The 14898-nt window shown below is 41.3% G+C and overlaps 1 protein-coding gene across 3 annotated transcripts in view; it reads right to left on the bottom strand.

Moving 5' to 3' along the window:
* The window catches only part of sox2 (SRY-box transcription factor 2), a 152821-nt gene that overhangs the window by 46974 nt on the left and 90949 nt on the right, over positions 1–14898 (bottom strand). The gene's annotated exons all lie outside the window — the stretch shown is intronic.

Below are 14898 nucleotides of genomic sequence, written 5' to 3'. Positions count from 1 at the left end.
GATAAAGATTTTTTTTCGCTCCTTTTTCCTTTTGCACAAAGTACACGGCAATGTCAAAGAGAAACTGACACGGCATGAAAAGGAGAAAGGCTCAAAAAAAGTGCTTGTGTTGCAGGTTCAAACGATTATTATTTTTATTATCATTATTATTATTATCATCATCATGTTGTTTACATTTCCTAACTTTGTGCGAAAGTCAGAGGTCAGAGGTTGTTTTGGGGGCTGCAGCAGCAGTGCAGGTCAGGTGCAGGCGTGTTATGGATTTTACAATGGAGCTTAAATCCAGAATACATTAGCCTCCAAAGGTCTGCTGTGGATTTGGCACAGTCTCATAATTTTGCATAGGGTGAGTCAAGTTGTGCTTGATAGAATTAAGTATTCAGGGCGCATGCCCTTGGCGCCTTGCAGAAACCTCCTGTTTCTAATTCTACCCCTTTCACTACAATCAGCCAGGAAATATTGCATGCCCTTAAAGCGTTGATAAGACGCTGTGAAATGTCATAAATGCATGGATGTTAATGGGGGGAAGTCAGGTAGACTAATGTAACCTGCTAAGGTTGAGAGGCACGCCTGCAGGTGTGTGTGTGTGTGTGTGTGTGTGTGAAGTCAACATGTATTAGCTCCTCCAGGATGGATCCTGCAGCCGTGTACACGCCACCTCAGTCTGCCCACGGTTGATGTAATTTGTAATTAACTCATGGCTAATCAATAAAGCGTTTAACAGAAAGCACAATGGACACACAGGGGATGATCCCAAGCCAAACATATTGGATGTCACTGATCGTTACAAGGTGAGGACACCCTGTCTATCACAGGGGTGGAGGCTGAGGCTGGAGGAGGAGGAGGAGGAGGGGAGAGAAGGCAGGAGCAGCACTAGATGAGGGGAGAAATGAATGGAGGGAAGATGAGAAGGGCAGAGAGGAGAGAGGGGATAAAGGAGGACAGGAGAGGTGAGGAGAAGCGAGCAGAGAATCTTATTTCAACTCATCTGTGCGCGCACACACACACACACACACACACACACAGTGTGAGTCAGTGTCTTAATGAGTGGACTAAGAAGAAGGCCTCACACCTTACAACGACTTTCATCAAAACATCAGCACATGTTCAGCAGAATGTTTTAGAAAAATGTTTGTCCACAGATAAAAACAAGGTGAGGCTCTTCTGATGCAAAAGGTAACAAAATGGTTAAATGTTTGATCCTACACAGTTTACCATGCTACACACACCTCAGTTAGCTTCCTAAACAAACCTTTTCACGACCGTGTGAGCTAATCTGTTCCTCCCCTTGTCAAAGTAAGACAGGATGCTGATATCATCATTTCAAAATGGCTTCTAAAATACTTATTTTGCTGAACTTCTATCAGTTCATGAAATCCTTTGTTCATTTGGTGCAAACACACCCATCAATGTGTAGCATTTTTCTGTCTGAAATCCACGCACACACACACACACACACTAAGTGGTGCGTTTAACATTTCTGGACTTTCGCAGTCCGATATTACCGATATTTAAATGAGAAAAGACGTCCATGGACACTGTGAATATGGACACAACGCACCCATCATCGAGCTTACACAGAAATTCCATCCACACTGAACAACGCAGAGCTGCTGGCAGGTGATCTCCGGACACGCAGTGCACAAACACCACAGCAATGACCGACCGAGGAAAAGCAGCAGATTCGGCACGAGGGGAAGGTTTAAAGACTCAGAGACAAACACAAAAGCAGAGAGAGGATGACAGATAGATGGGCAGAAAGAGAAGGAGGGGGGGGGATCAGAGCTCTCACTGACGGGAGGCTTAGCAGTCAAGAAATATGACTTTGGCTCCATATCTGAACAATCTGTGCCATACAGTCCAAATCACACACAGGCACACCACTCATATAAGAGAGCTGAAGCACTTTTAATTATAAACCCATCCACACAGAGAGAGACAGAGAGACCAGCGGCTCCATGAGGCCATCATCACCGAATGCTAATGCGTTTCACATAGAATCTGTCTATTGACATATACACACATTCTTACGCTGTGTGTCTCTCTCACACACACACACACCCCTGTTACTATCTCCATATGCATAAGAGTGGACACATTTGCTGCATCTGTTTTGTGTGTTTTCTCGCAGCTCGGCCTGATGGGAGATCCACAGTGGGCTTTTCTCCCTTTGTGTATCTGCATTGTGTGTGTGTGTGTGTGTGTGTGTGTGATGCAGACACATTGACACAGTAATCAGTGAAAAGGGAGGGGGCCCTATTGAAGGAGATGTGGCCAACCACCTGTCAATCATGACACACACATGCACACACACACACACACACACACACACACACACACACACACACACACACAGAGATATCCATCCATTAACACTGCTTTACTTGCCCTTGAGTAGAAAGAAGCCACACTGTCAAATGGATGTTTTGAGGCTCATGCTGGCTCACAGTGAAGGTTCACAACATTACCCCAAGTATGTTCAATAACCTGAATCTGCTTTTCAGGCCCTCCTGCCACCAAACTTATCATCTTAAAGGTTTATCAGAATTTTTCTCGCTGACAGACGTTCCAGGTTGCCAGCAAGGTTTCGGTAACAGTGATGGAGGGAAAGTTCAGATCCTGTGAGTAAAAGTACTAATACAACACTGGACAAATACAAATAAAACTCTCCCATTGCAAATGTTACGTCATTAAAAGTATGTAAGTGTAATCAGGAAAACTGACCTAAAGCCTTAAACCTGTACCTGTATTATCCCTCATGCTTTAACGTCGTAGTTGGTTGATGTGGATCTGCTGATCCTTTTCTCCATCGATCGACTGATTGTTTGGTTTGTAAAAATCGAGAGAAATGTCGCCACAGTCAACCACAGCCCAAAGTCACACCTTCACATAAACAGTACAAACTCAAAAACTATTAAACTCGATAGAAAAATATTACAACAATTAAAAAGAAAAAGCAGAAAATCTGGAACCACGAAACATTTTTGCACAAAACTTAAAAAGATTATCAAAGCGGCTGCTGACTGATTTTCTGTCAGCCAGTTAACTGATTAATCTGCTAACTGTCTTAAAACAAATCATATCACATTTTAAGCTGTTCATACGTTTTGTATGTAAAAATCTTTATTTGTGAAGTAACTAGTGATAAATGCTGCCAAATAAATGTAGCAAAGAAAATATTTCTGAAATATAATGAAGTAAAAGTAGAAAGTGGCATAAAAAGAGAAGCTTCGAGTACAACACACTTGTGCTTAAGTATTGCACTTGAGTAATAGTACTTTGTTACATTCCACCAACAGTCTGAATCTGATGCAATCCTATGGCAGTGGCTCCAATTTCTGTCCTGCAAAATTATTTAGATGCCAATAAAGAGAAAAAAAACATTTAAAAGGTTTAAAGCGAGATCTATTCTTTGTTGAATTAATGAGTAATTAACTTTGACTAAAGAAAACAAAAAAAGTACGTAAAAAAACAGCAACATTTTAATACTAGTAGAGGCATTAAAATACCTAAAGCAGTAAAAATATATAATAATGTGTATTTTCTTATTACTTTTTGCATAGTGCGCTGTTCATGAGTGTTTGCCGTTTTAAACCGTGATGAAATAATACACCAACTTATTCATATCATTTAATAAAACATCCTTATTTCTCCAAACTCAGGCAGCATTTTTACATTTCAGCTGAGCTGCTTGACAAAATGCTCCAGAATGGTGAAATTTGCAAAAGATGGTTTCGTGTTTTATTGTAGACAAGAAACATGATGGCATAAACTACTGAATAAAAAGACAACTTTCTGTAACCATCTTCTCTCTCTGTCAAAACAGACAGCAACACAACGGTTTATTTAAGTTGTCAGACAACTCTGCAGCATAAAAAAAAAAAAAAAAAAAAAGATTTTCTTGGTGCAGGAATGACTTGGTGAAGAAATTGCGTTATGGGCTGCAATCAAATTCCTATTTTATTCTCTTTTACTTGCCTGCCAACAGTAAAATATGTCAATACGAACAACAACATGTGCTTTGCTGAAGCACAGAATATGTGATCATGGAGATCAGTGGGTTTCACATATTCACACTCCATACCGGCCTGTGACCGGCGACTGCTCCACCACATGATGTGGCGGCTTTGATGTTGCTTTACAAGTTTCGCAGAGGCCAGACAACTTTTCAAAAGAAAAGACTCGAAAATGCTATGTGGACATAAATTTCCATATGTAAACAGCATTTTCAATTTTATCTGCTGCAGTGTGGACATGGTCAGACTCTGAAAAGTGCAGGGCAGACGCGGTAAAGTTGAGGATTAAAGCTTCAAAGATACTAAAATGCTGACCACCCAAAGGGAAGTGGTTGGTCAGTCCTGCAGCTGTTTGTTCAGGGCCGAGGCAGGAAGAAGAGCACAGCTGTCAGATGTTTACAGAACAACACATTTCAATGGCATCTCATTAATGAAGAATGCAACATGAGCAACTTAAAAAGGGCAGATAGATAAAGTTTCTGTCGGTCGCCTCTTGTAAGCCACCATGTGAGCAGATGACTGTGCTTAACAAGCCTGGAGTTCTAAGTCAGATGTCAGCGTTCAAAGATAAATACGTTTCGGGAAAACAGAACAAGATTTGACCCTCAAACTAGCCATGCTAACACTGTGGCACTAAGGATTGCAGTGTAATGACTAATGGATGAATGTTCATGGTATCCAGAGGACGAATCCTACTGACTTTGGTCACCTACTGATTTTCCCTCTTCTACCGCCATAAGGTTGACGTTTAGTATAAATTCTAACAACTCTGGTGATGCCTTGACACTGAAATTAAAATTCATCCGCTGTCATCCTGGGATGTCATCCCTGCTGCTAATGACATCCACAATACTTCAGCTGTACTTTGCATTTAGATCTAATTAGAAAATGTTAGCATGCTAATACGCTAAACTAAGATGGTGAACATGGTAAACATTAGTCCTGCAAAACACATCATCACTGAGATCATGTTAGCATGGCATGCTTGCTTATTGTTCCCATTTTGTTGCTAAATATCAGATAAATATGTAATTATCAAATTAAAATGAAGTATTTAATGAAGTGCACCAATGTCATCATTGGTTCAGTGGATAACCATAAGAATCTGGTACTGAGTTTGGGCAGAAGAAAAGGCTATAAAAGCCACAGAGGCTGTAAAAACTGACAGACAGCTGAGGCAGTAAGATCACACTCAGGTTAATCACAGCCATTTTATATACAGCTGCAGCTGAACATTAGCGTGGAGTCTGATATGGACACCTCCAAAGCACAAAAGACCTCTCTCTAAAAAGATTGTGAAGTTTGCATCTCACCAAACAAGCCTTCATTAGAGAACCAAGAGAGCAGGATCAGCCTCCTTTTAAAGTGATTAAGCAATCATCCCCAGGTGTGTGTGGAACGCACTGACATACAATAACCAGTCACATGTAACAGGCGCATTTCATCAAGAAAATACAATATAGTGCATGACAGCACTGTGGAGCATTTTATACATCAGATAACCTGCAGGAATAAAAGCAAAACACCAACTGAAGAACCCGGGAAAAATCCCTCTGCAATGAGAAAAATCCAAACATTTAGGGGACAGAAGTTTGGATTTAAGATTAAATATGAAATAAGGCAGACTTGGATTATCTAGATGATGAGGAAAATCACATTTTATTTAGAATTTACGGATAATGTTTAAGTACTTGATTACAGGCTTACTTGTGCCATTTCAAGGACCACTTGATGACACCCAAACCACAATCGCTGACTGATGGCTACCATCTGACCAACTATGTGACTGACATTATAAACCAGCAAATCACTATCATCATCATCATCATCATCTTCGTCGGGTTGATCAAACACCAGATGAAAACGCGTTCAGATCCGATTCATCAGATCAGCCAAATATTCCACTGACATCACATTAAAATGATGGTGTATATAACAGCTAACTCGGTCCACTGGATTGACAGCTAATCACGATCAAAACCCACTAATAACCGATTGCTTATAAAAATTGACGGGCATCAGAAAATGTGATTGGTGGCTAATATGTCGGAGCATTTGGTAGCATTTGAGTGCAGAATTAGGCCAAAAGCATCTAATCGAAACATCAGCTCCTCAGATCAGATGAAGAAGCCTACTTTAAAATAACCTATTCACAGCGGAGACTGGTGTTATTAATGATCCAGTCAGATTAGCACACTGGCTGAAAGAACTGGCTGTCGTCATTTGAGTGACTTAAAAAAAAATGTGCTGCAGAGTCGGTCACATGCAGCTGCATCTGGCACGAGACGGGAGCGGAAAATAAAAACATCTGAATGTGGTTTTCACAGCCGTCCGTCTCACAAGAAGAAGAGCCGAATGATTTAACAGAGCGACGGCCGCTCGACGACACACAGACGCAACATGAAGCGACCTGCACGTTGTGCAGGTAAGGATATATGTTTGAATGGTCAGTTCGTGAAAGGGTCAGTGCAGATAACTGCGGTTTTATTTGCCCAGGTTTTGAGACATCCATATCTGAGATATCTGCTTTGACTTCAGTACAATAGAAGTGAAGGTAAGTTTGGCTGTGGAGCTTACAATATTGAGAAATTGTACTTCTTTCCCCCACAAACATGTAGTGCTTACTCTGGATTTAAAGGGAAAAATATCTGCACAGAAACTTAAGCTGAAAAGCAGACAAAAAGCAGACAAGGTTTATTTGGAAATGCTAAAAAAACAACTGCTCACAGTTTGTTTCTTTTGCTCCTCCGATGGATTTTTTTAAATCTAATTTGGTGAAAGAAAAGTTGAATTCCTGCACAATTATTAAAGTTTGAACACTTCAGCGATGGACCTTCAGCACATTCACAGTGAGGCACGACAACATCTTCACACTGAGGCCACTGGCTGCCAATCAAAAGGGAGACAAATCTCTACTCATCAATGCGACTGAATAAAAACATCTGTAAAATGAGACAACCGACGTGTACAAATCCACAGAATATGTGGTTCAATATGTCCAGGTATCTAATCATTAGATTACACAGAGATGAAATAATTTTGGGAATCTTTCAGCACCAAACTCTCATCGACTTCCATCATTGTGGTCATGCCAGAAGTCTCAAAGGACCTGAAGAACCTGGACAAATAAAACAACCACGTGGTTGACTGGATTTACTGTAATTTTAAATATGTTGTAGGCTCATATTATATAAATATGTATGTGTGTCTATAGCATTTCTACGCCTCTCTCTCTCACACACTCTTTGATTCTGGAGCTTCTAGCAAATGTTAAATCCCACTCTCATCCCACACACACACACACACAAACTGCAACCACATTACACATGTCTACATACAAGATGTCTCACACTCACTCCATCACACACTCCATCGCTCTCTCCTCTCTCATCTTACCCCCGGCCACCGCTGGTTTTGTTTACAGGCCAATTTGAATGAGAATGAATCTCTCTCGGATGTTTCTAGAAAGCAGTCTAATCCACGCAGGCTGCTGCGAGGCCCCAGCTCTTTGTTTGGGATTACTGCAGCTTAGCGCGAGCTAACAATGAGGAGATGAGCAGCTCACCTCATCGCCGCTAATGAAGTGTGGAGAGTCATTTAGCTGCTAGCTAGCTGCTACCGAGCTGTTATGATACCTTCACACACGCCTGCACACACACACACACACACACACACACGTTTGTATTATAATACATGTGAGGACAGTGACTGATGACATTTATTTGCAAACGTCTTATCCCTCACAGTTACACACTGAACCCCTCGAACTCCACAGTTGTCCTCTTAAAGCTGCTTCAAAGTTAGAAAAAGTTCATTTTTGCAGACTGCACAAACATCTGTATGATGCTTGTTTAAATGAAGCTATGAACCGCCAAGATGTCAGTGTTTCACAGCCATCTGAGTCTTTGGGAAATTTGGGATCTTGACTGCGATTTAAAGGAATGATAATCTTGTGTATGCAAACAACGGATCACATATAGACACGAAACCACAGAGATTTACTGCATCTTTCAGCTCACCGTTTAGGTGTTCAGCCCATAACTTACCATTTGGGTTCACTCTTACAGCTCTCAACAGCAGGTCGTTTTCACCAGAAAAACTGGAACTAACTATAGTGGAGGATTTATCAGCCAAAAAACCCGATATTATCATGAGTAGTTGGTGGAGACCAAACACAGAGCTACACCAACAGTGAGCGTTCACATTTGTCAGGTTGGAACTAAAAATTTATGCTAACGCTCCACATGAACTTCACAGAGTGATAATATGTCGATCTTGTGTTTACAGCTTGTTTGAGCTGCCCCCCAGTGATCAAAAATCACTTTAAATTGGTATTCATAATGGCAGGGATGCCAAAGTGTCAAAATGTCCACTTAGTCCACTGGACATCTGACTGAAAGACAGCACTATTTAAAGTGTCTCATGTCTCATGATGTTTTTCCAAGCAGAAAAAAATGCACTCATCCATGTTGTTTACTGGTTTGTGTGTGTGTGCGTGTGTGTGTGTGTGTGTGTGTGTGTGTGTGTGTGTGTGTGGTGGTGGTGGGGAGGGGGGATAAGCCACAGTCACCAGGGTAAAGAGCCACCGAGGCAACAGGAGAAGCAGGAAGATTTAAGCTTGGCAGAAGCACACACAGATAGCAGCGGTCCACACTGACAGTATGTTGGCTTGTCTTCTGACAAAGTGACTGAGCAGCATGGCATCTGATTAGCAAGGAGAGAGGAGACGAGAGGAGAGGAGAGGAGACAAGAGGAGAGGAGGGGAGATCATTGCAGGTTCAGACATCTGAGGTGGACTTGGATGGTTAGCAAGGGAATGGAAGTGATTTGATAATGGACCAGGACATTCCCCTGGCTTACACACATACAGTATGCACACACACACACACACACACACACACGGCACACACAGATACTTACACAGAGGGCTAACACAAAAAGAGCTTTCAGTTCTAAGGCTTGATGGTCTGATTCAGGATAATTTCATCCATTGCTTTATCTTCTGTCAACCAAAAGAAAACATTGTACAACCTAATATAACACAACATAATGAAAAGATTAAAAAAATCTACTTGCTCTACCCTTCTGGCATGAGTTAAACACACTGCAGAGTCACCACCAGTCACCTGTTTACCCTCATCTGTCTGTTTACTGTCACAGTGTGGCGTCATATTTACTGCAGGGCATCACCTTGAGAAACGTACGCTCCTCACACACACGTAAATATTTGAGGACTGTTGTGTTCTGCCTTTTCATTGTCTGTTCAGCGATTTGTTTACTAAACAGCGAGAAGAATTCTTCACTGACTGAATGCCTTTAGGACCAGAAAAATACAGGTATTAAACGGTACATGAATGTAAAGTACTACAGCAGCTACTGCTACACCAGCTCTTCTTCACTGTAATAATTTGTCTCTCTTTAATTTTGTTCTGTGTCAACTCATACTGGTCAAGGGTCCCAATTTTGTTCTGGTGCAAAACCATTCAGGCCTTCAGATGAATGTGTTGAATATCTGAGTTCAGACGGAACTAAACCTGCCTGATGCTCATATTTACTTGGTCCAACCGGACGCCTACCTCCAATTCACAGAAAAAAGTTTATGATTGAACAAAAAAGTTTGCTTTTTGTGTTTTTTTGCTACACCTGCTCACACACACACACACACAAAGTTATTTCATCCTACAGTGTCTCCAATAGGCCTGCAAAAGGTCTAACAGTCAGAAGCACAGGGTCAACAAGCTGTAAAGTGAAGTAGCTATAAATTCTCAGTGTTTATCTTCAGGTTGAGAAACCTAGTGCCTCCCCGATAATGTGTGTGTGCCTCAGGAAGGCCTCCAATTCTGTGGTCAAAGCAAGTCGTGACTTAACACTCCCTGAACACACACACACACTTGTCTACTTCCTATTTAAACAGAGCCCGTTGAATTTCACAACCAGTTCATAAAGGACGCAGAAATGCATTTAGGTCCTCGGGAAAATAAATCAAGGCTGTTTGCCTGCCTCGTGTGTGTGTGTGTGTGTGTGAAAGGTAAAGAGATTGTGACATTTCAGAAACCCAATAAGAATAATCACTCAAATCCATAATGTCATGGCTGTAGGGGAAAACTGTGTGAGTCTTTGGACATTTTTGTGAGAGATACCATTAACATAGCATAATCAGCCAGAAGGAGGAGGCTGTAAACATGTTCACATCCGCCTGTTTGTGTGCACATTAGGAATTTGTGCATTCAAAACCTGCATGTGAATACCAGTAATTCTTTAAAAAAAAAAAAAAAAGTCCAAATACCGCAATAAAAAGCTTTCACTGATCGACTCAAACGGCCTCGTTATAAAGAGAAGGCACAATTAAATGCGAGAAATAAAAAGATTTTTCAGCAAGTAATGACACTGGAGGACATTCTTTCTCTTCTGCTACTACGGCTGTGGAGCCAGTGTGTTACAACCATCCTCCATTACAGACCTCCACCAGCCAGAAACACACAAAAATGAAAGGTAAAAACAGGTGGCTGACAAACATGAAGGTAGAAAGCTGCAGGACTTTCTTGTCATCTCACAGTAGGAAAAGCACAGATTTACATTAAAATATAATAAAATAATAATAATAATAATAATAATAATAATAATGGTAATGAATTCCATCAGCTGCTTCAGTTTCAAGCTTCTGGGTCAAAATGTCTACTGGAAAAAATGGCCTATGGAAGAACACTTGCTTTGTAAAATTGAATTAATTTGCTTATCCCAACTTTCTGACATTTTGCTTAAAATCTGCATTCATAACATTCATAAAATGGAGACTCGAGAAACTACAAACTTCCACGACTACATAAAACACTCAGTCTCACGGACAGGATGTTGTCTAAAACTGACACAGGCTCAACACAAAAGGTTCTCTTTGTGCTGCACCGTGTGTCTGCACAGAGGGAACGTGTTCACATGTGTGGTTGGCGTGCACACTCGATGCTCCTGCAGACATGGACAGGTGGCCAAATGGTCACACGACAACACAGAAAGTGTACTTTGGGTTTCAGTGCTACCTGGACCAGCTACAGAAGAAAACTGTTTAACGCATTGTTACTTGACCACTTGGAAAACAGACACATTCTTGAGTACGGTGGAGCCTATGGCTTCATAAGTGTGTCAACAGTGTTTGTGTAATTACTCTCACTGCCAGTAGGGGGACACAATGCAGGTTTAAGTGTAAAAAAAAAATGCACAACTCGCACTCAGAGAGGACTATTTTTTAAAAGATTTTTTTAAATGACACCGCTGTTGTTACGTTGTTATTAAGTGAATGAGCTGACCACGGATTCAAACACAACCTGCGACACATGCAACAGATGGTAAGAAATCTCTGTGTAAATGAATGTGGACGTTGATGTACCTGCAAACCTCTGCCGTGTTTCACTGCATTACACACACACAAGTTCATTCAGTGTGCCAACAAGTTGCTGGACATATATATAAGTGTATGTATGATATATGTCCCAAACTCCCAGTGAAATTACCCCTGTTGACTTACACTAATTATAGTTTAAAAACAAAAAAAAAAGCAAGTGAATATTGGTAATGTGACATAAATTGTCCATCTGTATGTTTCTCTTCCTAAGTTATCCTCTACTGGAGTACGTTTGAGTTTCATTTGGGAGTTTTCTGTGTGAGTCCGTGTTGGATGCACTTAGAGATTCATTTTTCAACATGTCCGTATCTCCACGGCGAACACATTCCCTCTGACTCCGAGCACATCCACGAAACAAGGTTCCACGAGGAGTGAATAGCTTTTGGATGACTTTGCCTTTTCTTTTTCGGATAGTTTAAGGGTTTCAGACTTCAGTGCAGCTGGACTCTTTGGGGCTGAATCCTTCAATAATTTCAACATGTCTAAAAGTAACTCTGCTTTCTCTCTCTCTCTCTTTCTCTTTCACCCAGACAACCATAAAATCTAATCTTCATAACAGCTTTGCACCTATTAGCTCTGATGTGGAAAACTAGATGACTCCACCGATGTTCACATCATCAGCCCCAATACCAAATATTTCTGGGCTCCCGAACCCAAACAATGCCGGCATCTGCTGCAGGACCAATTCTTTAATGGAAAACCTCACTCTCACTCACTTTCTCTCTGTGTGTCTGTCCTTCGTTCGCCCATCCAGGCACTAATGTAAATGAAAATCAGTGGGACAGGGTGTGTTGTTAATGTGTGGACAGGGACAAAAAGCTGGGGTCTGGGGCTATTGTATTGGCCCTGTGACACACATCTCAACCCCAACACACACACACCTCCTCCTCTCCCTCTCCCCCTCTCTCCCCTCCCTTCCGTCTATTGACGGCTCCTCAAAATCAATAAAAATGATCTTGGAGTCCATCCACCATTTGGCTGCATCATCTTGGAAGTGCCTTCTTTAGGATATAGCGGCCATACTGTACAATGGGCCAGCAGAGCGCGGGTAATTTGCCATTGATTTCCCCCCTCCTCCCTCTCTCTTCCTGAGTCCTTAGCCCCTAGTCACTGCACACAGCACAAAAAAAACTAACTTCATCATACACCCTGTTAATGCACATGCACAATAACCCTCTTTTCTCCTGCCCTCTGGTAATTTCACTCTTTCTTCATCTTTTTTTCCAGCTTTATGTCGTTCGTGCTCCGGCCCCATTCCTGAAATCTCTTCACAGGTCACCGTTCTTTCGCTGCAGTAATGGACGGCTTGTGCAAACGCTGTTTGTGCCAAACCTGTTTTATTTTTCCATTTCTCTGCCTCTTTCCTTTTTCTGAAGAGAATATCTAACATATTGACGTTGTCAACCGCCCACTTCTGAACACGGTTTTGTTTTTAGAAGTTACATCTTACACAACTTTTATAAAGCTTCAACAAATAATATATTTTATAAATTAATCTCACATCTCTTAGTCATAATTGTACACCTGGTTTAAACAAGCACAAAAACAGTACATTTTACAGAACAATGTTTATGTTCTATGATAGATGTTCTGTTACATCAATCTGAAAATCTGAAGCTAATATTGACTGATGTTGTACACTCATTTTGCAACGTGTTATTTATCTATATTTCATTTATCTAAAGACACTTATTGATGAAATGCCTCAATATAAACATTTCAAATTTGTTTTACAAGCAGCAGTCATAAAAACGTGGGTGAAACATGGAAGCATTTAGCGACTGTACTTGTCCTTGGAACAGAATGAAGCCATTCAGCTGATGTGCTGCATACGATAAAGTCTGGAACTAAACCAAGTTATGTTGCCCTTAGATTCTTCATGTTTAATGAAATAAAAATATGTGTTTTTTTGTAGTTAGTGCCACATTTATTTATATTTAGCACAAAATTGTGAGTCTTTATTGAATCCAACTGAAATTATATTTCTGAAGTTGTTTCATCAATCCGAGCTTTGACTTGTGGCGTCACAGACTGACAGAAATGATGAGTCACTGTAATTAACCACGTCACTGCAGAGGGATGATTATATAATACATCTCTTGGTGAACTGTTGTATTAGCTTTAAAACCATGATCCGTACATGAGTGTGTCTCTTCAATATGTCCTCATTCCTGGGTCATCAAAGGTGACAGCAAGAGCAGTAATGCGTATACAACGTCCAGTCGGCCTTTCCAAAGGAAGCCTGCTCAAAAGCATTTCAAACAAACTCAACTTTGGTATTTGTTCAGGACTCGAGCCCCAGCCTCCCAGGGTAAAGTCTTGATCCATCCAACCATCTCCCAATTTGGCCTCTTCTCACTCTTCTCTGTACCACTTCACTAGAGAGGTGCCTCATGAAATGAGGCTACAGGGCAAACTATAGCCACTGGGCCACTGACCAGGCTGCCATACTGGATTGGAGTTAGGAGTGAGAACAGGCTGGGTCTGTCACAGGCCCTGTCAGCCCACTTGACACTGGAGCTCTCCTCAGGTGGCTCTTGGGTGGAGCTACACTGATGATACGCTGAGGTCACCAAACTCTGTAGCTGTAAAGTGCCAGGATGTTGAACAGCGGCAATTAAAGCGACTTCATGTGATTACAAATCAGAAATTTTGGGGTTTTCTGCCTAATCATTGCAGCTCAAGTGCATTTAACGCCAGTTTGTCTTTAAACCATAAGGTTTGTTCTTTGTAATACTTAAGAGCCAAAAATGACTAAAACTGCTGGTACTAAAACTGGAAAATGCCTCAAAAATGGATTTTCTCAAAGCAGACTTCACACGCTTTTATCAATATGATCAAATTTGGAATTACACATAATGCATTTACATTATATTAAAGCTGGTGTTGATATTAACATTTCCTGTTGTCGTTGGTGACGTTTCCACTCACGGTGGCCACGGTGACGACGTTTTTGACCACAGTGTCCTCTGCTTAGCAACACTTCCTGCCTGGAGTTTTACTCGCCTGCCGATGTTGGGTGACGCCGTGTTTAAGTGAAGATCTGATTGTAAAACCAGCGACATGTGTTCGACTTGAATGTGAAGAGCTTGTTACACACTGAATCACATGCAACATTGGCCTACACACACGTATGCTCACTCACGCTCTCACACACACACACACACACACACACACAGACAGCTGTCAGTCAGTCTTTGAGAGCAGTGTGTTGTTTGTTAAGTCTGACACTCTGCCTCAGCCGCTCTAAGCCTATTACTGTATTCTTTCTCTGCTGTTCACAACACACACACAAACACAAACACACACACACACAGTGGTGCTATCACTAAGACCTTATTCAATAAACCTATAGCATATCCTCCAGCCATATCGCACATCATCACACACCGTCTCCCTCTCTCTCGCACACACAAACGATATCCGAATCTTTTCCTGAGTGTTGTCGTTCACTGTTTGTTGAGAGTATCATTTACAGCCAAGGTG

This window comes from Scatophagus argus, chromosome 6, assembly GCF_020382885.2.
Source record: "Scatophagus argus isolate fScaArg1 chromosome 6, fScaArg1.pri, whole genome shotgun sequence".
NCBI lineage: Eukaryota > Metazoa > Chordata > Actinopteri > Scatophagidae > Scatophagus > Scatophagus argus.
This window is presented reverse-complemented; position numbering and strand designations above follow the sequence as displayed.